Source organism: Meriones unguiculatus, chromosome 12 (assembly GCF_030254825.1).
Source record: "Meriones unguiculatus strain TT.TT164.6M chromosome 12, Bangor_MerUng_6.1, whole genome shotgun sequence".
NCBI classification, from domain to species: Eukaryota; Metazoa; Chordata; class Mammalia; order Rodentia; family Muridae; genus Meriones; species Meriones unguiculatus.
Window position 1 is genome coordinate 60,873,669 of NC_083360.1, and position 26,809 is coordinate 60,900,477.

The 26,809-nt window shown below is 39.5% G+C and overlaps 1 protein-coding gene across 4 annotated transcripts in view; it reads right to left on the minus strand.

The window, feature by feature from the left end:
* The window catches only part of Mpdz (multiple PDZ domain crumbs cell polarity complex component), a 169,295-nt gene extending 142,748 nt beyond the window's left edge, over nucleotides 1–26,547 (minus strand). For all 4 annotated transcript variants that reach the window (XM_060365776.1, XM_060365775.1, XM_021642667.2 and 1 more), the window contains exon 1: nucleotides 26,412–26,547. The gene's annotated coding sequence lies outside the window, so the exon portion shown is untranslated. The remainder of the gene's footprint in view (nucleotides 1–26,411) is intronic.
* Between the last annotated feature and the right edge of the window lie 262 nt (nucleotides 26,548–26,809).

A 26,809-nucleotide genomic window follows, 5' to 3' on the forward strand; every position in this document is an offset into this window, starting at 1 on the left:
AAAGAAATAATTTTAAAACTTTGATAATAGCTGCAATAATAATAAGGTAAAAGTTCTGTTCTAGACCAGAGGACGAAGTCTCCAATGCATTTCCTTTGCAGCCTCTCAATAAGGCCAACTGTCATCATTTGTTTGTTTGTTTGATTGTTTTGAGACAGGCATTTTTAATTACAGACCTTCATGCCAAAGAACAAGAGAGTCACTTGTGTGTGCAGAAGAAATTCTGTGATCAAAACCATGAAATGCTGTGACATTACCCCAAATGTCCACAGCCCTAACTGGGAAGACAATATACATGCCACTGAAAATAAACTGTGACATGGTCATAGGCTCAGAAGAGGAGGCAGAAGGCAGAAGCAGAGGGATGGATGACTCCAATGACAGAGCATCCTCCAGACACAACAGTACCAATGCACAAACGAGCTCACAGAGACAGTGCACCACACAAACGTCTGCACAGGTTCAAACCAGATTGGGAGGAGGGGTCAGAGAACTGAAAGAAAGAGTGGCTACAGGCTCCCACCTCATAACAAAAGGCTAGTTATAACTGATAGCTGCTGGCAAAGAACAAAAATCAGTTTTCTCCAGTGGAGTATCACTGGGAATATGAACCACATGTCAGGGTAGGCCACATGTCGAGGAGTAGTTGGCCTACACAAAATGAATTTCATTGTTTTTGTGTACTTTTTGATTCACTGTGCTTTGTTTTGATACTTTTTTGTCTTACTGGTCTTTTGCTTGTTTACTTTTTGGTTTGTGGTGTCTGTGTGTGTGTGTGTAATATAAACTTGGGGAGATGGGGAGGGAAAAATGATCTGGGAGGAGCTGCAGTATGTCAAAATATACTGTATAAAACGTTTAAATAAAAGAATATATAATAAAATAAATTTACCTTCCCTTCTTAATTTACTTATCTATTCTGAATCTGAGTATATTTAGAAATAATACTAAAAACAAGTTTTGAAAAGAAAAATGTTGCTGGTATACACAATAAATTCTATGTCAATACAGGTTCCCTAGGAAAACTCAGACAGATGGACAGTGTTAAGGACATGCTTAGAAGCTTGCCGGCTTGCAAATAATCTGCAGAGCAGATCTCATCAGAGAAAAACACTGTTGCCCATAGTCAGCTACAAGCCAGTTATGTAGAAATAGACTCTCATGTTCCCCCTCTGCTTACCATAAGGGTCAAAAAAAAAAGGAAAGAAAAGGGAAAAGGAAAAAGGAAAGAAAAGGAAGAAGGAAGGAAGGAAGGAAGGAAGGAAGGAAGGAAGGAAAAGAAAGAAAGAAAAGAAAAGGAAAGAAAAGAAAAGGAAAGAAAAGAAAAGAAAAGAAAAGAAAAGAAAAGAAAAGAAAAGAAAAGAAAAGAAAAGAAAAGAAAAGAAAAGAAAAAGCCAGCTCAGTGGCAAGTCACAGACAGTAATTTCCAGTTGAGAGCATTACTCCTGCAGATTTCAGAAATTTAAAGCAATACAAAACAAAAGAAAAAGCAGTTCCACAGTTTGCCCAGTTTGATGTGCCTAAAATAAAAGCATAACTTTCAGAGGTTTCCATAGAATTTACATATCAACAACTGTGACAGGACAAGAACATATTTTTTAAGTTGTTCATTTCTATGACCTATACCCTATCCCAAAAATTCAAACTCATAAGTACAGACCTGTGGGAAAGAAAAAAAAAATCAAGTCTACTGCCTCCAAACTACTGCCACTAATTCTTCTATTCACCTCCCAATTCTTCACTTTTTACACCTCAACATTATATGTAACCGTATAATTACACAGGCAAGTACAAAGCCCCCAATACTCTGAGCAGCGTTCAAAGCACATTATTCAATTACTCTCTTAATCCTCACAGCCCACTCCCACAAGAGGAACCAGACAAGTCTCTTGACTCAGATGACATCACCAGTATGAAGACAACATCTGAACACATATGGTCTGGCTCCAGAGTGCACAGTTCAAATACTATGAAATGCTGCCTCTCAACAGGAGAAAACTTCGCCCCGTAATTTTTCTCCTTTTCAATGGTAAAATCGCCATGAAAACCATTTCCTTCTCTCCTACTTTGCTCTCTGTTGGTCTGATAAAACCCTGACCATAACCAACTTGGGGAGAACAGAGTTCTCCGTCACTGAAGGAAGTCAGAGCAGAAACTGAAGCAGGAACCTGGACACTGAAACTGAAGTAGAGGTCATAGAAGAATGCTGCTTACTGTTTGCTCTTAAGGCTTACTTAATATAACCCAGGACTATCTGCCCAGGGGTAGCACAGCCCACAGTGGGTAAGACCCTTTTATAGCAATCATTAATCAAGGAAATGCTCCACAGATTTTTGTACAGGACGATTTAAGGGAGGCATTTTTCAACTGGGGTTTTCACTTCCTAGACGACCCTAGTTTATGTCAATTTGATAAACAAACAAAAAACAAAAGAAAACCAACTAAGCAGCACATCTAGACAAGAGTAAACCAATGAAAAAAAAAGCTATTCTCAGTATAAATGAAGTAGAGTAGTACAGACATTCAACACAGCCAACTGTCCACACAATCTGATCCAGTTGGATCTATGTATTTTTAGAACCTGTTAGTAGTCCTGTCAACAAAAGATAACATTTATCACTTATATGATGTTCATCTATTTTAAACAAATCAATTTTAAAATGCAATATTTTAAGAAAACTGCCTAAGATAAAGTAAGCCTACTTATATTAATGTACAAAACATGGCTGTTGCATTGCAAGGGTTAGGACTAAATCCACCAACACAGGGAGAATCACAGAAGCTGTGGCTCCCCACTAGCAACCACCCCTGTGTCCTGTGTCCTGCTTATAATCATCTGTTATAAATGAACCTAAAGTCTGTTCAACAAACATGCATTCGAAGCCTGGGATACATCAATCGTCACCCAGTGGATTTTGCATTAGGAAGATACAGCATCTTGAGGGCAAGGATTGTCACTCTCTTGCCACCCATGGTACCCTTTGGTGCCCTACAGAGTGTTCTCCTATCTTCCAGACAAGAAGGGTGTGAGGGCGTCACAAAATCACAGAGCTCTTAAGTGGGGGAAGCTGGACTTGAAATTCCCTCTGCCTGATTTCCAAGCCCACAATCTTATCATACTGCCCCTATTTATTTAAACAGTCTCATTATATAACCTAAGTGGTATTATATAGTCCTTCCTCATGCTCTTCCCTCAGCCTACCAAGGATAAGAAGTATGAGCCACTGAACTAAGCTTCTATCTCCTATTTTCCATATTGTCCTGAAAATAAAACCACATGGTAGAGGAATCAATTTTTTTAAATAGAATGGTATAAGATATTGTATTAAGCTGCTACTACCTGTATTAAATAAGAGAATATAAAATTCATTGTAGGTAGAGATTACTAGATACATATTTTTAAAAAGCACAGACATGCATATTTATAAAAACTATCCATGGCTTTTACAAGAATGCTCACAGTGAAACATGGTCATGCCAGAGAGGTGAAGAGGAACCACTGCACACTGCTTTCTTTAATTTTGCATCTTAATTGAGCACATCCAGATTGAAGCAATAAACACAATGCCTACTCAAGTTTGAAATATAAAAAATGAATAATTTCTTAATGTATATTTCTTAACAATATTTCAGAGATAGTTATACTAAAGTCTAATTAGATGTATATCCAATATTGAAATTTAACTGAGCATTTTATTGACAATCTTATCATCTCTGTATTTGTTTAGGAATGCAATTTTAGTTCTGTGTGTTTTCTGTAAATGTTCATGATAATGGCAGTTTCCAGACCCTTAATATATCTGAAGAATTTCCCTGTGACCAGATGATTGCCCAACAATGGATTGATAACACTATTGTTTTTTTGCAAGGAATGAAAAATAAACTGAATATGTGGTTTTATTGAGGAGCAAGCACTAACTGGCCACTTTGCTCTCCAGCAAGCTGTTCTGGAAGCAGACAGCACAGGCCTTCTACAGCAGAGAGTCAACGGTTCGCACAGCAAAGCATTCTGAATGCTCAGGTCTCACGGCAACTAACATGTAAAAATGCTGTTCTTTCACTTCAGTTTGCTTTCTACTTGCTGTGATAACAGGTGATCAAGAGTACGTTCTAGAGAAAGGGTATATTTCATCTTGCAACCTCCAGTCCACCATGAAAGAATGCCAGGGCAGGAACTGGAACAGAGGCCGTAGAAGGATGGATACTTCTTACCGACTTGCTCTTCAAGGCCCACTCAGGCAGCTCTCAAGCAATCCAGGACCAAAGGTGCCATCACCCACAGCAGGCTTGGCCCTCTGGCATCAATCATCAAACAAACAAAACTCTACAGGCTTGCTTACAGGCCAGATGGACAAAGGCATTTTACAGCTGAGGTTCCTTCTTCCCTGATGACCCCAGTGTGTGTCACGTTGGCAAACCCCCAAAATAAACAAACACCGCATCAGCACACATAGAAATAATTCTCTGAAGAGGGGCTAAAGGAAATGCACATTTTTTCTAATTATTACACTGAATTTTTACTCATAAATAAATAAACAGTAAAAGCTCATTGTACTGGTTGTGGCCTACCAAAGTGGCTCAGCATTTAAATTTATGTCTCTGCATTTAAATTTAGCATCTGGCCTCTTGAGGGATGCCTCAGCACTTCCTGAATCTAGCAGACAAAAGCTAGGATATAATCCCCCACAGGGAGTTTGCCCTACCTGCAACTGTTCTGAGAGCATAACTTACATTTTCAGTTATAATTGCTGCTTTGCAACAACAACACTGAACTGCTGTCCCCAAGGCAGGAACACAGCAGGGACACAGCAGGGCATCTATCACAGCACAATGGTCCAGTAGCTATGAGCAGCCTCTGACCAGCATCCTGAAGGAGGTTTTTATTCTCATGTTCACATGTTCACGGTTATAAATCTTTCTGAAGTCCTACAATAATTCCAGATTTTATTGATTCTAAACTTACTCCAAAGTCAAATAAATTTAACTTTATAAACTAACTCACATACTGATCAATATTCTCTCTTATTCATACGTGCTCCCTTTATAAGGCTGTAGGGTAAAATCTCTCAAAAGTGAAAAGACTAACTTTGGGGTTACTGAGTCAGCCAAGGCGCATAGTCATGCTCACGTGACTGCCACGTTGTCAGGTGGCAGAACAGAGAAATGAGGACAGTCTAAGAATTCAATGGTAAGTGAATGGAGAAATAGTAAACAACAACAAAAAGAAAAACACAGAATGAGAAGCAAGAAAAAGCGTCCTGGAGATACAGTCTTCATACTGCTCACAGAGTCTTAAATAATGGGAGTTAGACCTGATGGTGAGTGCTACCTATGGAAAGGCCATGCGCCAGGCACCTTCTGAATACAGAAGTTTCTTACCTTTGACAGACATACTGAGGCTGGGGGTACGTAAATACCAAATTATTGAGAGTTTGGATCCCATCGGAAGTTTATTTTGGTGAAGCATGTGATAAGATCAGATTGTATTTCAGAAAGGTAACTCTTAATGGTATAAAAGATATGCAAAATGCAAGGGAAACTAGAAATGAGATCATGCAAGAGCGATGTTCAAAACACAGAAGAAAATAAAAATAAATGAGAATGGAAAACAGATCCAACAATCAGTTCAGAGCTGAAGCCACAACACTTAATAATACAAGTAAAAGCAAGTACAGGATGGATGCCAGCATTCCTGCATGTATTACTGAGGAGATGATAATAACAGTCATCAAGACAGAGAACACAACCCAAAGGGCCAGGCCACTGCACACTCACTATGGAAATAAAAATGTATCCTGGCCAACCGATGCAATGGCTGAGTAGTTCCAGTTCCTCTGGGTGTTGCTAGGGACTGAACCACAATCCCTCTATTAATGATTTTGCAGCCAGGGCATCTTATAAAGCAATTAAGGTTTGATCGGCTCAGAAGAGCGGAGTCTAATCTGGTTAAAACTGGTGGCATTTTTGAAGAGTGATCTCCCTAAAGGTACAGAGAAAGACCTTATGTGGAAATAGCCAGAAGGAGATTTTCAACAAGCCAGGAAGAACCCTCACCAGAAAGTGAGGCAGAATGTCATAACAGACCCTGAACTTTCCAAATCCAGAACTCTAAGAGCATAAATTTCTACTGTCTAAGCCATGAGCTTAATGTATTTACTGGATATTTGCTTACATAGTACTTATTAAGGTTCATATTTTGGCCAATATAGAACATCTATTTCAAAAATATGCTACTACACACTATGCTCTGTCCCTCTCCTCCAACCACTACCAGAAAACTGAGATTGAGCTCCTTGCACAAAGGAAGTCTGCTGTTCAAAACTGTGAGATCAGGTTAACACACATCAGTGACCTCAATGAAGCCGCAAGATCAAACCATGCAAACAGACAATAAAAACATTTCTGCTTTAACAACTGCTTTCACAGGTAGATTAAAATGTTCTCATTTCAAACAACATCAGAAAAACAAACTAAATTTGTGTATGAGCATGTATCAGTAAATTAAGAAAATAATCTATATAATTTATATGCCCAGTGGAAAACTATAAAGCACACGGTATTCCTAGAGACTGGAAACAAAAGGAAAAAGAAGCATCAAACAAGAAACACAAATCAAGGGACTGAAATAAATCTATGAACTAAAATTCACAATAACTATGAGAAGGTTAAACTTATTTATTAAAGAATAGACTAATAGTCTTGTTTTCAAAAATTAAATTGAGACCCACATAAGAGTTTAGCTCTTTTTAAAAATAAAAATACTACTATATTTTATATGTAACTATGCATACAGGAACTCAAGTCTTACCCATCACTGGGTAAAAGGGTGCAGGGGTGAATAAACAGGAATGGTAGCATCGAGTCAGGGAATGTTGAAAGGGAATTTGGCTTTCCTTCTTTCAAGGAAGCTAAACTTTATTTTTTTAGTATTAACACTTACTGATAAATAGTGCAATGTTTGGGATTTGTTTCAAAACAGTGAAAATGAATATGGAAATGCTGAGAGTAGAGAAGAAACAAGACCAGCGAAAAGCTGAATGACTTTTCTCTTTCCCTTCCCTTCATGTATTATTTGAAATTTTTCATAGTAAGAATTAGAAAAATAAGAGATTGTTAACAATGTGAAAATGTTAATATTTGCTTTGAGAGGACTGTTTGGGTTTTTTTTTTAATTACTGTATTTTTCAAACCTTCCCTACCATCCTTTCTTGTCAAAAAAAAAAAAAAAAAGTTACTTTAAGCTCCTAAATTGCTTGTAAATACTGTCACCATTAGTAAGTGCTCCCATACATGTAACTTCATTCAGGCTGCATGACTAAACTCCAGGCAGACTGCAACAATTTTATGAACTGCTTTGCTCCAAAGTCAGTATTTCCTGAAGGACTTCTGTCAGCTGCTCTTAGATCTAGACTGCTTCTAACTCACCAAGCTGCTTTATCTCAAAGGCTAAGAACTAGCTTAGGTCCTGGTCAGCCAGCTGCGGGTCAGGAAGCACCAGACCAGAAGAGATGGGAAGAGGCTGCTGCATCTTTACTTCTGGTGTGGATGCAACCCAAGACATTTAAAAGTCTCATCTTAAGAAGCGAATGGTAGGACACTGGAGAGATGGCTCAGAGATTAAGAGCCGAAGGTCCTGAGTTCAAGTCTCAGCAAACACATGGTGGTTCACAACCATCTATAAAAAGATCCGCTGCTCTCTTCTGGCATGCAGGCACAACTGCAGACAGAACATTGTATACATACATACATACATACATACATAAATCTTAAAAAAAAAAGCAAATGGTAACCTAAACATAAATCTGTCTCAGTTAAAATAAATTTATTTTCTCTCACAGATATTCAAATGACAAAGCAATATAATGACTTTACAATATAGGATGATACCAAAGATAGGAAACTATAAAAAAGCCCAGTCACATAAACAAGCTCATAAGCAGAAACCATTGCTTTAACTGGGAACCCACTTGCTTCAAAGAAGTTTGTGCTATGTGGTGTTGGTGCATAGCTTTAAACCCAGCATAGGAGACAGAAGCAGGCAGATCTCTGAGTTCAAGGACAGCCTGATCTACAAAATGAGTTCCAGGACAGCGAGGGCTACACAGAGAAACCTGTCCATTCATGAAAATAAAAAATAAAACAAAATGAAGTTTAAATAAAAATAGTATTATTTTATTTTATTTCTTAAAATTCCTATTTTTATTGACTTTCTTTCTTTTCTTAAAATTTCCTCCCTTACTGATACTCCAACTAAGGACCATGCATGGAGAGGACCTAGACCCCTTGTTCAAAGAAGTCCATTGGCTGCTCAGTTTAATAGTGGGTTCCCTAGTAAGGGATACAGGAGCTGTGTCTTACATGAACTTAGTGGCTGGCTCTTTGATCACCAAACCCCTGGGGGTGCAACTTTGCCAGGCTACAGAGGAAGACAATGCAACCAGTCCTGATGAGAAGTGATAAGCTACAGTCAGATAGAAGGGGAGGAGAACCTCCCCTATCAGTGGACCAGGGGAGGGGCATAGGGGGAGAAGAAGGAGGGATGGTGGGACTAGGAGGAGATAAGGGAGGAGGATGCAGCTGGGAAACAAAGTGAATAAATTGTAATAAATAAATATATAAATAAAATTAAATTTTAAAAAATGTCCCCCCTTTTTAGAGGGACAAAGATTCCAACAGGAAGAAAAATATATGGAAAATAAAAGTTTAAACATTTTATTAGTTATGGATATATTTATATAAAAATACATTCAAACTAACAAACAATACTGACTTCACTGTGGTTTTCAAAATTACTTTGATGCAATAACTTTGAAAATTACCTTTACTTTATTTTTGTTTTCTATGGAGGGTATTTGGTCTACTAGTATGTCTGCATTCATTCTTTAGATTGTTGCCTGGAAGAGAGATATTCTTATCCCTTCAAAAACCTATGTATTTCCTCTCTAAATTACAGATCCCCTCCAAAATACTGGTTTTTATAGAGACTTAATATCTACTTCCTCAGTTATACATTTTAAATTATAATCTGTAATGTTTTTGCGTTAAATTCTTTCATTCCCTGCTGGTCCTCCACTATGATGTCAGTTCTAGAGCGGAAAAGAGCTCCAAACCACTTGTAGCTGCCAGACTATGTACTCTCTGGGGCTGGCCCACATACATCAGTGGTTTCTGAGCTTGTTACTTAGAGCCATTGCTATCTTCCAACTATCAAGCTGGTGGAACATTTTTAAAGAGTATTAGATAAACAATTCTGTATAGTTATTCCATTATTTTATGCCCCTCCTTCTCCAAGTTCATCAAATTGTTTTTTTTTTCTCTTAGGAATCGAAAATAAACACAAAATATGGTTCTGATACCGTGTCTTTGGCACTTACCTCACTTAATTTCCACCCACATCCTTGTATGACAGGACCCTGCTCTCAAGTCAACTCCCATCAGCATACTGACTCAGGAAACGATGATGCCTCTAATGAAGATTTACTCTCTTCTGTTCTCTCCCTCCCTAGTGAAAGTCAGAGGAATTTGGGGGGTTGGGCAGTTTGCCCCTGTTCACCACCATATTTTCAGTGTTAAGGGCCAAGATACCAGATGCCACACATATTTCTTGGACAGAACCAAGCGCAGGGATTTCTCCAAGAACGACTCTGGCAAATAAATATGTCAATACAAGGAGATTCCAGATGCATCCAGGAACCCACAAAACACTCCCTCTGACACTGTCTTTTCTTGAGAGACCTCAGACAAACAGAAGGAGAAGCCCGGTGGCACAGAATTCCCAGGTGTGATTCCTGTACTGGAAATGGATTCTCTAGAGAAGTTACTTCTGGCTCTTGCTGTTTGTCCTTTTGCCTGCCTGGAACGAGGCAATTCCCCAGTGACCCTGGGCACATTGTGTCTTTGGTGCATAAAATGCATGAAGACTCAGCCATCCCCATGGACACAGAAACACAGCTCTCAGTTAGCCTGCAAGAGTTTGTAGCTGCAGGAGGAGGGGCTGGTACCGAAATGTCTGTCCTTCCCTGGCCTCCTACTCAGGCACAGGATTTCCATTGAGTTGGTGAGATGGAGGAGCCAATCCTGAGCAGAACAATATGTGGCTTTGTTAGCTCTAACTGAGAGATTCCTTGGTGGGAGTCTGAAAAGTAGTGAATAGAGACAATATTTCCTTCACAGGAAAACACCATGGAATTAGCAAACTGGGAGGAGTTTGGGAGGCAAGGCTCTCTCTGTCTAACTACCTCAAGTTTATACAAAATATACAAGTCTCCCAAGGTCATTTTCTATGGTTCCCTTCTAGCCCCTAAAAATAATTTTATTTCAAACACCTTCCCTTACTTTTTACAAAGTGTTTCTCCAGTTCTTGAATCTTTCCTTCAGAAAGCAAGAGTGTTGTCTACCATATAGCCTATGTAGTTGCCCTGAGTTATAAAACACTGCATGTAATTAGGTATTTTCATCTTTCCTCATCAATCAGTGCTTCCAAATTCAGTTTGTGGCTGCCCTGATTTCCCTTTGCTGAATCCGAACAGGAGTAAAGAGAAAGTTCACAGATCAACTCCAGAAAAGGCAGGCTCATATTTCTAATCAGACATCGCCTGGTAAGAAAACAGCACATTAGAGTGATAATGGCCACTTTCTCTCCTGTACTATGCTTGTGGTGATAATGGCTTGTGAGCACGGTTAGTTGGGTTCCAGGTCCGTTCAGAGAAAAGCCATGCAAGGACTGTAAGGAAGCTGAGCGGCTGTGAGTGAACATACCATGCCTTTCTAAGCCCATTCTTCACAATGGTTGCCAAGGAGCACTTCAAACCCTCAAATTCAGCTGGTAGAAAGCAACAATACTTTCTTTCACAATTATTAATGCTTAATTATTTTAGAATAGTAAAATCTGAAAGTTTTCTCTCTAAGCCTGCAAACAGCAGATCTTAGAGACAGAAGCACAGCACCCAAGAGTTTAGTGTAGCTGTCATTATGAGCCTTTAGATACTAAACATCACATATGAAGACTTTATATACCAAAACATCAAAACTTATCTAAAATCAACTCAACTACAAAAGAATTTGGAAATGGAGAAAAAGGAAGGCAGGAGGAAGGATTAAAGCCTTGGCCATATTCCATATCACTTTCCTGATTCAGACACAATCTACTATGAAACACTCCCTTAAATATATTACCACTGAAACATGTAAAATGCAGGGTGAGTTGTAATCTACTGATGAAAGCAACAGTCTGGCTTTCTGCAGCTTTTAAGATGTGCTGTTCACTAACCGCTCTTAGTGCAATTGTATCTCGCCAGACATGCAAGTGCACACGATTAGTCCCAGCACTTGGCTGTTTAGAGGCAGAGGGATCTCTGAGTTGGAAGCTTGGTCTACCTGGAGAGTTCCAGGACAGCCAGGACTACAAAGAGAAACCTGTCTTGGAAAATATGCAAACAAAATTGTATCTAAGTATTGTCTGCTATTAAATCTACTGAAACAATGATTCTTCCTGAGAACAAAACTGTGTACACATTGTTCTTACTGTAGGTAATAAAACTATCTGTGAAATAGCTATCTATGTCCCTGTTCCCTTCACCTGACGACATGTACTTTCAACAGATGCTTTCAGAGCCTCCACTTTTCAGACAGATGCTCAGGGAGTCAGTGTCTTCACCATGCAGCCAGCCTATGAATAACAGGGCCAACGTGTAGATCCAACCTGGGAATCAACAGACCAAAGGCAAGGAAGTCCCCTGCACCAGGTACAACTTCGGGGTTCTAATAGTAAGGATGTTGGACAGGCCATAGTAATATGCTTTCAGATTAAATAGTTCATGTAGCTGAGCTTTTAAATCTTCATAGCTGCATTTTAGATTATTCTCTTGAATAAACACTCTCACTTTCTTAATTATGTGATCTTAGGTTGAATACTGACCTCTTTGAGCTGTTCTAACCACTTGGTAAAGTCAGCTATAACTAACATTTGCAAAATGCCTATGAGCAATAGACATAAAAAAATGATTTTGATTACTAGTCATATTCTATGAAATATCTATACATTAATCTGTTTTTGTATTTCCAACAGTTATCAGAATACATACTTAATTTAACCAAAGTTACTCAATTCTGGAGTGATAACTACAAATCCCATTCTTAATTACCTATGTAGAAAGCGCAAGATGTTATGACATTTTTCCATTTATTGAAAATTCCTTTTTATATATGTACTGATGACTGGTATGATATGTGTATGTGTGTGCGCGTGTGTCTTCACATGTACATAAGAGTTCATGTGTGCCTATGTATCTGGAGGCCTGAAGTTGACATTAGCTGTCATCCTTGACAGATCTCTGCTTTTTTCTTTTCTTTTTTTATTGATGTAAGGTCTCGACCTGAACCCAGAGTTCATGACTGCCAACCAGTCTAGTCACCCAATTCTGCCTCTGCCTCCCAGCTGTCAGATTAAAGGAAACCTCCAATCCTGCCTGGATTTTTCACATGGGTGCTGGGAATCCAAACTCTGGTCCTCATTCCTGCATGGAAGTACTTTATCCAATGAGTCATTTGGATTTGGAACACCTTTTACAGTACCTAAGGTTTCAAAAAATGTCCCCCCGTGGGGGCTGAAAGAAGTAGAAGTTAAGGCGACAAATTTCAAATTCCAAAATTCAGTTTACTCAAACTTCTGACACATAAATTGTGACTAACCAGAGAGCTCAATGGAAAGAGCTTGGTTCTGATGCACAGCAAGACTCAGAAAAGCAACTGTAGGTGAAGGAAGAGCAGGCGATAGAGTGCCTACCTGAAAGACACAGGAAAATGGGAGATGACTTAGAGAGCCCTGCAAATGTCCTCATCATTCACCAAGGCAAGAGTAGGCCCAGCCAGGTGCTGGGAACTGAGTGATAGATGTTTGGGTAGGAACCAAATCATTTCCTCTGCGAAAGTCAAATCTGGTCTCAAAAGAAAAACATGATTCTATTATACTCCACTAACCATGGAGCAAAGAGTATAGCTTGGTTGTTAGAACTCCTTAAGAAAAACTGTGAATGCTGAGAAATCCTGCAAAGGTGTCAGAAATTACGAATACAATATTAACCATATAAAATTAATTGATGTTATTGGTTGCTTTAGAAAATCAGCCACAAAAATAAAATTATACATATTAATCTAGAAACGTGCACATTGACACTTATTAACAAGTTGAAAATTAACAACTGTATCATTTCATCAAGTATTAACTAGACACTGAAATCTTCTTGGAGATGGGGCACCAGGAGAATCAGCAACACGACAAGCTCAAGATCCAGTGTTCCTCCACTCTCTGCAGCTGGAGACCAGCTCCAGCACACAGCGTGAAGCACAGTGGGTTGCAGTGCCTGGCAATGGCCAGCTGATAGCTGGTGTTTCTCTCTACACATTAACTCAGTCTTTTAGACTGGTCGCCTTGCTATTCCCTATATACACTTTAACTCTTAAACTTCCAGGCTGATAGTCTTGCTATTTGGAGCTCTCTCTATGTACAGTTTAATTCTATAGGTACAGTTTATCTCTATATACAGTTTAACTCCCAGGGGCCACTGGTCACGAGAGCCTCTAAAGGAAAAGACAGCAGAGGGCCTTAATCAGTTAAGCCAGCTTGTTCATTTAATTCAGAGTACAAGCGGCTGCAGCTCTGACAGTTTCTTGTTGTAAATACAAAGGGTTGTAAAAAGAAAAACCTTAGTTCCTTTTAACTTATTGGCTCAGCAGTGAACAGTGGCTTGCTGGAAGGCAGAGTCCTAATTAAGAAGGACAATAAAACACTCTGGACTGCTTATCACTTACTAAACTTATTAACTCAGAAACAAGCAAAAAATGTACACATTTGGCAGACAAAGCAGATATTTATAAGCCTCACACACACATGCACACATACACTCAATAGATAAAACAAGGGAGCTCCCAAAAAATACCAGTCATCCACATATATGTAAACATACAGATATAAATATACATATATACAGTATATACAGACAATTAAACTGACACATTTTTGAAAGATGTGGGTGACATCAAGCAATGTTTAAGTGTCTTGGGTTCCATACGAAGGTTCTCTATGTATGGAAAAAACTACAACATTCAAAAATAGATACATTAAAGGGAAGTTATGTATCTGTTGATCCTTATATCTATCTATATACTTTGTTTATTGTAAGTTTAGAGCAGTGGTTTTATCTATATGCTCATTATGAGTTCAAAGCAGAAGTTTTATCTTATTTCAAATGTACATTATATGTTCAAAGCAAGTTTTTTTCATGTCAAGATTTTTCTAAGAAAACAAGTATCTGTCTTGTCTTATATAGCTAACTATTTATTCTTTGTTTCTACAGTCATATGGTCTTTCTTATCGTGGTATACACCTGGGACTTATCCTTGGACTAAACCTAGAATGTCCTTGATTATTTGTTTCAATTTTGTTTTCCCTCTTAGTGTAAATCAAGTGCTTGACATAGGGAGGTCAACAAAGCTCCTAGCAGTTTTTGTTATTCTGCAAGAGAATTTTAAAATTACTTGACTGAAGTCAGAAATTCTTTAAAATCATCATCAGGGATTATGAAATTATCAATTCATTTAAACAGCACTATGTCATGAAGGTACATCTTCAAAATAATCTGCAGAAAATCTGCCCAACAGAGTGAAGCCATAAGCAGTGAGGGTCTCTGCCATGCCAAATAAATGAGAAAAGCATGGAAAGGCAGTATAGCAACAATAAGGAGTCTTGGGGCACAATCATTGGGGCCTTGCCCACACAGCCAGGGATACATAAAATCATCAGCCAAGCAAAAACAAGCAGGCTGCCTCCAGGAAGCTCACTTCTGACAATCAGCAATGCAATTGCTCCCAGCACTCTTCCAAACAACTACTTTATCCCATCCCATCCTCTCCCCCTCCTCTCTTCCTTCTTTTGGTATTTCAATATGACACGGAGACACTTTCTTTTTTCCTCTTAAGTATGACAAGATACCTTAAAAGACAGCTCAGAGAGAAAAGTTTCTTTCAGTTCACATTTCAAGGGTCCACTTAGTCATTGCAGAGAGCTTGAAGCATTATGTCCAAACTCAGAAAGCAAAGAGCAACTGGACATTTGTGCTCAGTTCACTCTTCCTTTATTATACAGTGTCCGATCAAACCCAAGGAGTGGCCACATCTACTTTTAGGATGGTCTTCCCACTGTGGTTCCACTAAATCAAGAAAATACCTCACAGGAGTGCTGAGAAGCTTGCCCTATGAGCAAGTCTACATTTTGTCAAGCTGACAACCAACAGGAACCATCACTCAGGGCCTTACACATGCTAGAGAAGCTCCCTAGCCACAGTCCTCACCATCAAATAAAATAAAACGGTGGTATTGTTCAACATAAGCAAGCACGAATGTTTATTTTGCTAACATTTTCACTGGTAGGATAATTCTTTCTTTTCACAACTTATTCATTATATATTCCAATTGAAGCCCCTCCCTCAACTCCCCCAGTTCCACCCTCACTCCCTCTTCCCTTCATCCTCTTCCCCTAGTCCACTGAAAGAGAGAGTTCTCCACTATTGTCATATGCCCATAGCTTGTTAAGTCTCATCAGGACTGCTTGGATCCTCTTCCTCCATGACCTGGCAAGACTGCATCGTCAGGGGTAAGTGATCAGAGAGCAGTCAACTGAGTTCATGATACAAGCAGCCCCTGGTCCCCCCTCAGATATCCACATGGAGCTCCCTAGAAAGTTGGGAATAGCACTACCTCAAGATCCAGCTATACTACACTCCTGAGAATATACCCAAAAGATGCCCCGCCATACAACAAGGACATTTGCTCAACTATGTTCATAGCAGCTTTATTTGTAATAGCCAAAATCTGGAAACAACCTACATGTCCCCCAATGGAGCAATAGGTACAGAAATTGTGGTACATCCTCACAAAGGAATACTACTCAGCTATTAAAAACAAGAAAATCATGAAATCTGCAGGCAAGTGAATGGAATTAGAAGAGACAATCCTGAGTTAGGTAACCCAGAAACAGAAAGACAGGCATGGTGTACACTCACTAATAAGTGGATATTAGCCTTATAATACAGGACAGCCATCTACAGACCTAAAGAATCTAAACACTAAGGAGGACCCTAGGGAGGATGCTTAAATCTCATTCAGAATGGCAAACAGTATAAACACCAGAAGCAGTACGATAATTCTTAAACATCACAGTACATTTTTAAACACTCATGTTTCCAACCTTAAGATTCTTTCTTTTCCATCTGTGCATTTTTCATCTCCTTTTTCTTCATGAACAATTTAGGAACCAGTGTTTACGTATTTTCATATCTAATTTCAATCTTTTTTACTTAAGAAAAATACCAAAACTCTATAAAAATCTTCACTTGCCTGTCACTGTCACTGAAAGTACAAGAAAGGCAAAGAGTAAGGACACAAGACTACCTTCTGAGCCCAAGTGGAATGGATATTACACCATCATACTGTGATGAGCTAGGCACCCTACATTATCATCTGGAGTTGATAGGAATCTGGGGATGAGACACATGGACCCCTCCCTGGAGGATGAACAGAGAAAAGAAGGCACCCATGAGGAGGAAAGGAATCTTTCTGAGGAAAGGATACTTGCTAACGTAAAACAAACAAACAAAAACCATAAAGAACTCAAAATATCACATGACAGTATGGCAATAGCTCTCAGTAAGGTAAGAAGAGGAGCTAGGAAGCAGCACCTCCACAACTTGCTTGGGACTGCCCTAAAGGCAAGGAAGAGCATACACAGACCTAAGGGGAAAGTCAGTGAAATGTGAGACCTTAAAACTATGAAATGGGTTGGAGAGATGGCTCAGAGGTTAAGAGCACTGGCTGCTTTTGCAGACTTCCCGAGTTCAATTGCCAGCAACCACATGATGGCTCACAACCATCTTTAATGAGATCTGATACTCTCTTCTGGCCTGCAGGCAGAACACTATATACAAAATAAATAAATCTGAAAAAAAAAAGAAGAAGTATGAAAAAGAAAAAAAACAATTTTGGTAATAGGGGGTAAATAATTTACCAGAGAAAGAAAAGAAACAGTGGTGCTACAACACCCAACAGAAAGACAAAACAAACAAACAAAGACCACTGGGAATCCAGCACAGGAAAATAACAAGAAAAAATCAGAAAAGACAGACATCTTCATTAGAACAATTCAAAAGGACTCAGTTTAATACAGGAGCAGATCAAGATCAGCCAATGCCATCAACAGAGGCTAACTCTCCCAGTGTTTTTAATTTGAGACACTGGATATACTGTGATATTGTTAGCTGGAAAAAAAATGGCAGCAAATAGAAATTTCACAGCTTTCCAGACTGCTGGAAATGTGTTCCTTATAGACATACTGAATTTGAAATGGTTCTAGAAAATGTCAAATAGTAGAAGATAAGTTGCAGTAAAGTACAATTCGTCATTTATTTGTTTTCTTTTTCTCTTGGAGATGTTTTCTTTTTCTCTTGGAGACAGCAGCCAAATCCTTCACAAACGTGCTGAATGATATACAGAGCAGACACTGCACAAGTATGCTGAATGACACCCAGAGGACACATTGCACAAATGTGTGCAGATGACCAATTATTCAGGAAAATAACCTGAGACTGCAGAGACAGTGATGAAGAACAAGCACTATTTTTGCAGAGGACCTGGATTCAGTTCCCAGCACCTACATAGTGTTTTAAACCATGCATAACTTCCATTTCCGGAGGTCTAGCACCCTTTCTGACCTCCAAGGCCACCACACACACACATAGTGCACATATGTACATGCAGTCAAAATACTCATACACATAAAAGTTTTTTTTTAATTTTAAACAAAGAAAATAACATGATGACATCAAGTAGATAATCAGTGGTGTGTAAACTGTTACTCAACATAGAGACCAATGAAGAAGGCAAAGACAAAAAAAGAGAATTGAGAATTAAGTTTAGAATTAAGCAAAGAGAATTGATGTTAGAAGTAAGCAGAGAGAGAGAGAAAGACAGAGAGATCTTGAGACACAGCTCTAAATGGGTTTTCTCTATCAGCTCCCTCCCCTCAGAGCTCAGAGAATCTGAGGGGATGGAGGACACCAGGAGAACGAGGCCCTCTAAATCAACCTAGCAAAGTTCATCTGAACTCACAAAGACAAAAGCAGCATGCACAGGGCATATATGGGTCTACATCAGGTCCTCTGCATATGTATCATAGCTTTCAGTTTAGTATTTTCTATGGGATTCCTGAGTGTGTCTCTGATTCTTGTGCCTTCTCTTAGGGCTCTTTTCCTTTTGTTGGTTTGCCTTCTCCAACTTTGATGTGATGAGTTTTGGTTTATCTTACTCTATTGTTATCTCTTAGAAGCCTGTTCTTTCATAATGAGAGGCAAGAAGGGTATGGATCCAGAAGAGAGGGAAGGTGGGGACAAACTAAGAGAAATAGAGGGAGGAGAAACAGTAATCAGGATATATTTTATGAGAAAAGAATCTATTTTTAGTAAAAGGGGTACGAAGCTGAAGTTAAAAACCCAAGATAAATGGATATTTGAAACTATAATGCTACATGTAAGCATTGACCAAGTGGTAAAACTGTTAGACGCTTTGTTTGAACATGCTAAACAGACTGATTTGTAAAACATTTATTACTACCAAACCATAGCAAGATGGAATATTAACATTCAATTAAGGCAGGTCTCCTGATACATATCACTAATCTCCACCACTTTGGATAATCAAAAGTTCAAGACCACCCTAAGCAACTCAGATATTCTTTGTCAAAGTAAAGGTGCAAGGTGGGTTTGGGGAGTGGGTTGTGGTTCATAGTAAGCAGTTTGTTGTTCAATTACCAGGAATGCAAAAATATATACTTAGTTTATACCATTTTATAATGATATACTAAATTTGACTCATTTGATAGCACTTTGGTTCCTGAATTAATTAATATATATATATATATATATATATATATATATATATATATATACCAATAGGAGATAATCTTAATAATTAAAACCCAAGTTAAAATTAGAGGGAAATCAAAGTACCTTAAATAAAAAGTCAGCCATTTAAAGGGTAAATTTAATAATCCTACCAGAATAAAAATATATTCCCATAAACCTCAAGATGGAATAGAGTTCACATATCATGAAATGAAACATATCTAAGAAAAAATTCTGCCATGATCCTACTCACTAAACCAAAGCCGATTTACTTTTGGATTTTCTTAATTATATAAGTACACACCCAGGAAGATCAAAATACTACAAGCATTTTCCATGCTCTGTACCAAACAATTGCTAGAGAGAACCCAATACTACTCTGAGAGCAGAGATGCTTTGCCTAAATCGGCAATAATTAGCTCAGGCCTTAGTGGAAGGAGGGTCAGCAGAAGGTGGCCATGCATCGCTGGCTGGCAAGGTTCCAAGTAGTTCAGATAAGGAAAAACTTATTTAAATTATAGGGTAATACGACCCTAAACATGAACCTTCAGTATGTCAAGATAAATTAGCATCAATTCAATTCCCTAATTACTGATTCACTAACATGATAAACTACACTATTTAGCGAACAAATGCAGTTCTCTAGGAATCTTGCAGTTCACCTTGACAAGTGATAATTGTTCTCATTTTTTTTTTTGCTTTTTCAATAGACATGTTTCTTTATTTAAATAACTCATCTACTATTTAACAGTATTCATTAACTGTATTTTACTAACACTCAAAAGTGCACAGCTGATATTAAAATGCTGTCTGTTGTGTTTTCTATCACATGTTCAACTAAGTGGTCAGAAAGTAGAAACAGCACATCAACACTCAAAATGACCAAGCTGGACAGGTGACCTAGACCTGTCTTCCTTCTTTCTAAGGACGAGAAAGAAGGATCTGATACCCTCTCTCAAAAAAAACAAAGACATAGATGATCCAAAAAAGGCTCAATGGGTGCAGCCAGCAGAACACTTTTTCCAGGCACAATGAAGCCACCTTTTTTGTACTGCATCTTCCTAACAGCTCAGATGCATGGCCTGCAGGGCTGTTGACCAATACGGTAGCCAGGAGCCAGCATATCTATTTAGCTTCTGATATATAGCAAATACTAAATGATGATATTCTGTGTATAAGATTTAGAGATGACTTCAGAGACATCTTTTTAAAAAAGCAAGACATTTTATTGCATATTTAAATAATATTTATTTAAAAATGGACTAAACAAAACATACTGTTAAAATAAATTTAATCTGTTTTTTTTTAATTTCGCTTTATATTGTTCTGAAGATTTAAAAAAATGTGTGTTTTAGAGCTGAAGAGATGGTACCCGGTTAAGCACACTTGCTGATCCTGCACAGCACCAGATTTCTATTCCCAGCACCCATAGCAGTTGGCTCACAATGCCTGTCACCCCAGATCCAGAGGATCAGATACCCTATTCTGCCCTCTGAATGAACCCATGCCTCTTATATAAGTTTTCTTATGAAAACAAATTATTTTTAAAATACTAAAATTATGCAAATATATAAAGAGAATTTGGCATGAAGTCTGGAAATAAAATAGGGTTCACTAGGCAATCTGCTATACTGAGACCTTCGTAAGGAAGTATTTCTTGAATTATTTACTTATTTATTCTGACTTATTCACCTCATTATTAAAAGTTAAGTACCTTGGATCCTTTTATTTTAAAATTTCCAATAGTGTTTTTAAATCTATTTGTTACAGATCTTGAAACATCAAGTAACATCTAATAAAGACACTGAAATTCCACGACTACCCAAAAGGAGCCTAACCTTAAGAAGACAGAAGACACACTGCCAAACATAAAAGTCTGGTGCACACTAAAACACAGGGATCAGAATACGCTATCCTAAAATATGCTCCTTTGGCACAAGGAATATTTTGATCTGAAGGCAATGAGTACCAGAACACAGAAATACTCCTTTCCAACCCAAATGAAGCAAAAATTTCCTCTTGTTAAAAATAACATAAACTGTTATAATACACATACACTTTGTTACTAGTAAAGATGTTAGCCTTTCCCATGCCAACAAAAGAACAATTCCTACTGTAAGACACACACACACACACACACACAAATGCACACACAAACATAGGAACACATGGGCCCATCTGTCCCCTCAATCTGACCACTTCAGGTGTTCATCTTTCTGTGTAGCCTTGTTGCAAATAAAATTACAAGCAATGATTACTGGCCTTTTTGCCAGTCAATCTGTCTTTTGTTTTAATTCACAGTTCTAAATTATAGAACCTAAAAGGGCAACGTTTCTACTATCCACAAAGAATGAATATAGAGAAGAATCTTAAAATATTAAAATCTCTTAAGGGTATATCCATATTCAATGAACTAGCAGTGGACAATAAACAGAACTAAGTTGTGACTACAGACAACTTTAAATTATTTTAGATTGAGCTCTAAAATGATTACATAATGAAAAAGGTGGAGCCTCTTGTACAATCAACCTACTGAGGTTAGTCAACTTCTGTGAGTGCCAGCTCATGTTCAGTGATAAGAGAGTGAGTTGGTGGTCCCTGAAGAAGGGGTATGTGTAGGTAAAGGAGGCAAAAAAGAAACACAAAGGGTCATAAGGCAACTTTTTTAGGGCAACAAATATGTTTAGCAGCCTCGTGCTTCCCTCGGAAAACAAGAAGTCTAAACCTCCTGGGTTAAGCGAATATTCATGCTAGATAGCAATATTATTCAGCCCCAGACAATCTACTGTTGTCTCCTATCAGCCACAATACAGACTGAAAATGCTGACTGAGCCTAATCTGTACTCAGCAGCCTACATAATAAGCAGCATTGTAATACTGTACATGTGTGCATGTACTTACACATGTAAGATGCACATACATGTTCCTAAGTATGCTTGTCTGTGTGGGTGAGTTGCATAAGCCTGTGGAAGCCAGACGTGTGCCTCAGGTGTTTTCCTTCCTCACTCTCTATATTTGGGACATGGTCTAAGCTTGCTGGCCAATAACCTTTAGGGACTCTCCCATCTCCACCACCTCTACACTTGATTGGACGTATGGCCCTGCTGGTATCTGTTACATGAGGGCTAGGGATCCCCGACTTGGATTCTCATGCTTAAAGGGCAAGCACACTCAGTGTTCCCAGGAAAACTGTAAACACTGTAGAGAAAGAGGAGGTCCAGGCAATACTCTACTGAACTCCACACACTCAACTAAGCTACCACCTGTATTCACATCTATTACCCTCAAAGAGAAGTTATGAAAAATAAGTATTTATATATGCCCCTATATAGCTGTAAATGGCAATCAATAGAAAAAAAAATGATCTATCCACTGTAAACTCAAAAATACCAACCAACTGTAAATATTCAACACAACCTGTGTTTTCCTTAAAACGATGTGTGTGTGTTTAGTTTATTATATGTACTTTTCATCTTTCTTACAATTGTTGCCTTTCTCACTTTTCTCTCATGCATTTATTTATAGTATCTATGACCTGGAGATAAAATAATCTTATAAGAGTAAGAATATTAGATAAAGATAAGAATTTCCTAAATCCAACAAATCTATCTAATTCAGGCTAAAAGACAGGAAGGAAAGAAAATGTAAGAATTTCAGTCTCCATTTACTCTTTTGTTTCATTAGTTTTCTTCACCCAGATGGCCAGAACTAGAAGAATGGTTTTTGCATGTCTCTAAATCCTCACATGCAATTTCAACATCCAAATGAGAGCTTTTGTCATTTGATTACATATGATTACTCTGCCTTCTGAATCTTTTTTATTTTTTCTAAAAAGGGGGAATTTTCAAAAGGGGAAAGCTTATGACAAAAAATAGACCACAAAACATACATGGGCCATAGTTTCTAAATCAATTCAATTGTGCTAGGTGTGGCAATGTGCTCCTACATAATCCGACACCACAGAGTGGAAGCAGAGGAATCAGGAGTTCAAGGCCAACCTCAACTACATAGTTAATCAGAGGTCAGCTGAGTTTACATTAAAGCCTATCTCAAGAAGCACACAGTTACAAATTGTTTTTTTTTAACCAAACACAAAAATCATCATGCTTACATTAACAGTTTTCTTCTTTAATGAATGTTTTACTATTTTTTTAAGGCCTAGAAAATTGTGCTTTCATAAAACACTAAAAAGAACTGCTGTGCTATCTAGCTTCAAAAACATAAGGGCCCTCGACATGCAGACATGTTCCCAGTGAACACTTAAGGGAACAATATCCTTGGTCCAGAGATAAAGAAGCCTTTCCTCAAACAGCATGCTCCCTTTCCTACAAAGCATCATATTACCACAATAATGCTAGGACTACCCAGCAGCCTCCTCTGTGGCCTCCCTCCTTCACCCTGGGCCAGCCTATTCTTCTGGTCCTAATCAGCTTACAGGCTGGGTTTCTCCATTAACTGTTTAATGCATCTTCTTCCCACAAATTCATGGGAAAACCAAATCCTTAGTACCTAAAATTATGACTATATTTGGAGAGTTTCTTTAAAGAAATAATGATGAAGTGATTTTTTTTTCCTTTAAAGAAATAATAATGGGGTGATTGGTGGGCCTTAATCTAAAGAGACTGGCCATCCTCTTAAGAAATTAGGTCAATACACACATAGAAGACTATGAAAAAAAAATACAGAGAGAAGTCAGCCATCTACAAAGCAAGAAGATAGAAACCAACTAACTAAATGCCACACTTGTTGATGGCTGCCCCTGAGAACTAGGGATATCACTTCCTGTTGTCTCCAGCACATGCATCATAATTCTTCAGCTGTCAAGTCCACTACAAGATGATAATAAGATGCCTTTGATGCATACCCAAAGTGACTGTGGAAGCAAGCAATAGGTAGAATCCAGGAGTGCTTTGAAGCACATGAAAGGAGAGCCTGGACTGCTGGTAAAAACACAGACATTTGGGTGACTTTCCTGAGGTCACAGATGGAAACGAAAAACACTGGGAATAACAAAACTCAGCCTATACTTCCATGCTTCCTACCACTTTTCCTTCATCATCCAAACATTTCCCCTTGACACAAACCTTTAATTTAGAGTTATACAAACTGATATCCCCTCCAGCTCTTGCCCCCCAGCTCCTTCCCAACCACTTCGCCTACAGGTCTACGCCCGTTTCTCAATGAAAATTCATTAACTTATGTGAACAGCAGCATCAGCAACAAAACTGCATCACTTCATCATGTCCAGACTCCTAAGAGCCTTTGGGTGCCTCTTTTTTTTTTTTTTTTTAATGAATTTCAAGACCACCTGTAAGAACTTTTGAATTCTCCCCTGCCATCAGTGAAGTCATCAAGTAAGCTTCCAGAGCACTGTCTTACATTTATTTCTTGTATTTATTTCGTATGGCTCCTTCTGTCCCGCTCCCAACCCTGCCAGTGTCTGATACAATGCAAGTCTTCAAATCTACCTAATGGCTATCTAATTGCCAGCTTCTATGAACTACCTTAAATATTGAAGGCAACTGGTTAATTAGCACTAACTTCTCCTGGCTACCTTTAAATCATCTAATTACAATGTAGCAATTTGCCACACTAGAGCTTCTCAATTTTGTGTAAACAGTCTTGAGTATGCAAAGCTTAAATTTTCAGGAGAACATATCTTTCTTATCAGCAAATTGATGCTTCAAACAATGTTAACTATAACCAATGAAATTCTACCTAAGGCCAAATGTCTATTTTTCCAAACCCATAAAAGTAGGGCCTTTATCATCTTTTCTCATGTACCATCTAGCAATCCCGAATTCACTGAGAACTCGTCTGTTTCTTCATTCTTGAGAGCGAATCTTTCTCTGACAGATGGGGTATTTATTCTACCATATTTGGAGGCATATCCAGTCCAGTATGTCAACTTTGCCTCAAAATATTTGATGAAATTTAGAGTATGTTGGCCATATTATGAATGTAAAAAGTGGAACCAGTCTGCAACTTAACTCCAGTCAAATTTATGATGACAGACTTGCGAAGTAATCTGTAGAATAATCTTTCTCTCTCTCGGGACCGTTACCTTCACAGCAACTCACTGTTGCTCAGCAGCGTCTAGATCCCCTAATCTTAGCTCCAGATCATGCATCCAAGCTCTCATTTGTAAACCAGTTTGCCTACTTGAGTTAAATGTGCCAGCCAGCATTGAATCAACGCAAATTTGCGTTTATGAAATTCTCTAGTAACCACCAACCTGCAGAGAAGTGTGCAGTATAGACAGCTTTGCTCCCTCATGGTACCCCGTTGAAAAAATATCTGAAATTCAAAGACACCTCCAGGGACCCAGTAGATAATTTTCTGTGTGACAGGAATTTGGAGCACCCTAAAAACAAACTTAACTCCCTCACCAAGCCATTGCCAAGGTTCCGCGGTAAAAGAAGAACATGGTAAAGGAAGAAAGAAAACCAGATGAAAATAGAATACTAGGAGAATCCAAGGAAGAAAGAAACGTGTGAAAGACACAGCGCTGATATGAGCTATTATCAACATGTTGAAAAAAGTCTCATCAATTTTTGTTTATTTATTTTACAAATGAGGTGAGGAAGAGAAGTTAAGACAAGTTACAGGGCATCCCAAATTAGCTTTACGCGGTTCGGGGACACACAGCAGCCCAGGCACATTTATCCAAAACTTTGTATTACAAGTTCAAATCGAAGGCAGATTGTATTAGGGTTTTAAATGCAATTGTTTACCTGGATTTTTATCAGCCTTAGACCGTAATAAATTAAATTGGATTATTTGCTCTTTACAAAAATCTTCATTATCTTTGAACAAATTCTACACGTAAAAACCTCCCAAATCTCCAGAACCAATACCCCCTCTGTTCCCAGATTACTCATTTTATAAAGGGCATCCTACATGAAGGTCTGTGCACAGAGAAAGGTGATGTCGACAGCACAGCTATCTATTCTCCAAAACAGGATGTGGTGGCCTGGGCTCAGGTCTCAGATTCATCCCCTCAGGACACGAAAATAACCCGCAGTGGGGTTTTCCCTCTGGCTGCTGAAGTCACGGTCCTCGCTTATCTGATGCTAGAAGGAAACCCCCGCCTCCGCCCGCAGGCCCGCGTGCCCGCGGCGACCTCCCCGCGCGGGGCAGCCCCCTCGCGCCCGCCCGGGCTGCCGCCGCCCCCTTCTCGTCCCCGCCGCCCGTGACCCGGGAAGGACCTGCCCAGCCCCCGAGCCCCAGGAGAATGCCAGCCCAAGCGCACCATCGCGCCCCGCGCGGCGCGGCTCCGACACAAAGCGTCTCCCGCACGCCGACCCACCCCCGACCAGGCCTCGGCCCTCCCGCACTCCCCGCACCGCGCACAGCAACAGGCGCGCGGCCCCGGCGCAGGCCGCGGGGATGGCGCGGCGGGGCGCGCAGCCTGGGAAACTTCCAGAGCCCCGGGGGCAGCGCTCGGGCGGGGCCGCTTACCCGGCTCGGAGGCCCGGCGGGGACTCCCGGGCGGGGCAGAGCGCTCCCGCTCCTCTCCGCTCCGGTCGCTGCCCTGGCGGCTCGGGCTGGGCGCGCGCGCTCACGCGGGGCCCGGACACGGAGCCCGCGGCCGGCCAGCCTCGCCGCGCGCCGACCGAGCTCCCGGAGGCCGCGGGACTGCGGGAAGCGGTGACGCCGGCGGGGCGCGCTGGCCAATCAGGGGCGCGGCCCAGCCGCCGCCGGGATGGAACGACCGGCGCCCGGGCCTCCCGGCCCGCGTGGGTGACGGTCAGCGCGAAGGCGGCAGGGCGTGGGTCAGGCTTCTAAATGTGACTTCCAAAGGAAATGCTTTTTTTTTTTTTTTTTTTTTTTTAGGATCAGTATTTCCAAAATATTAC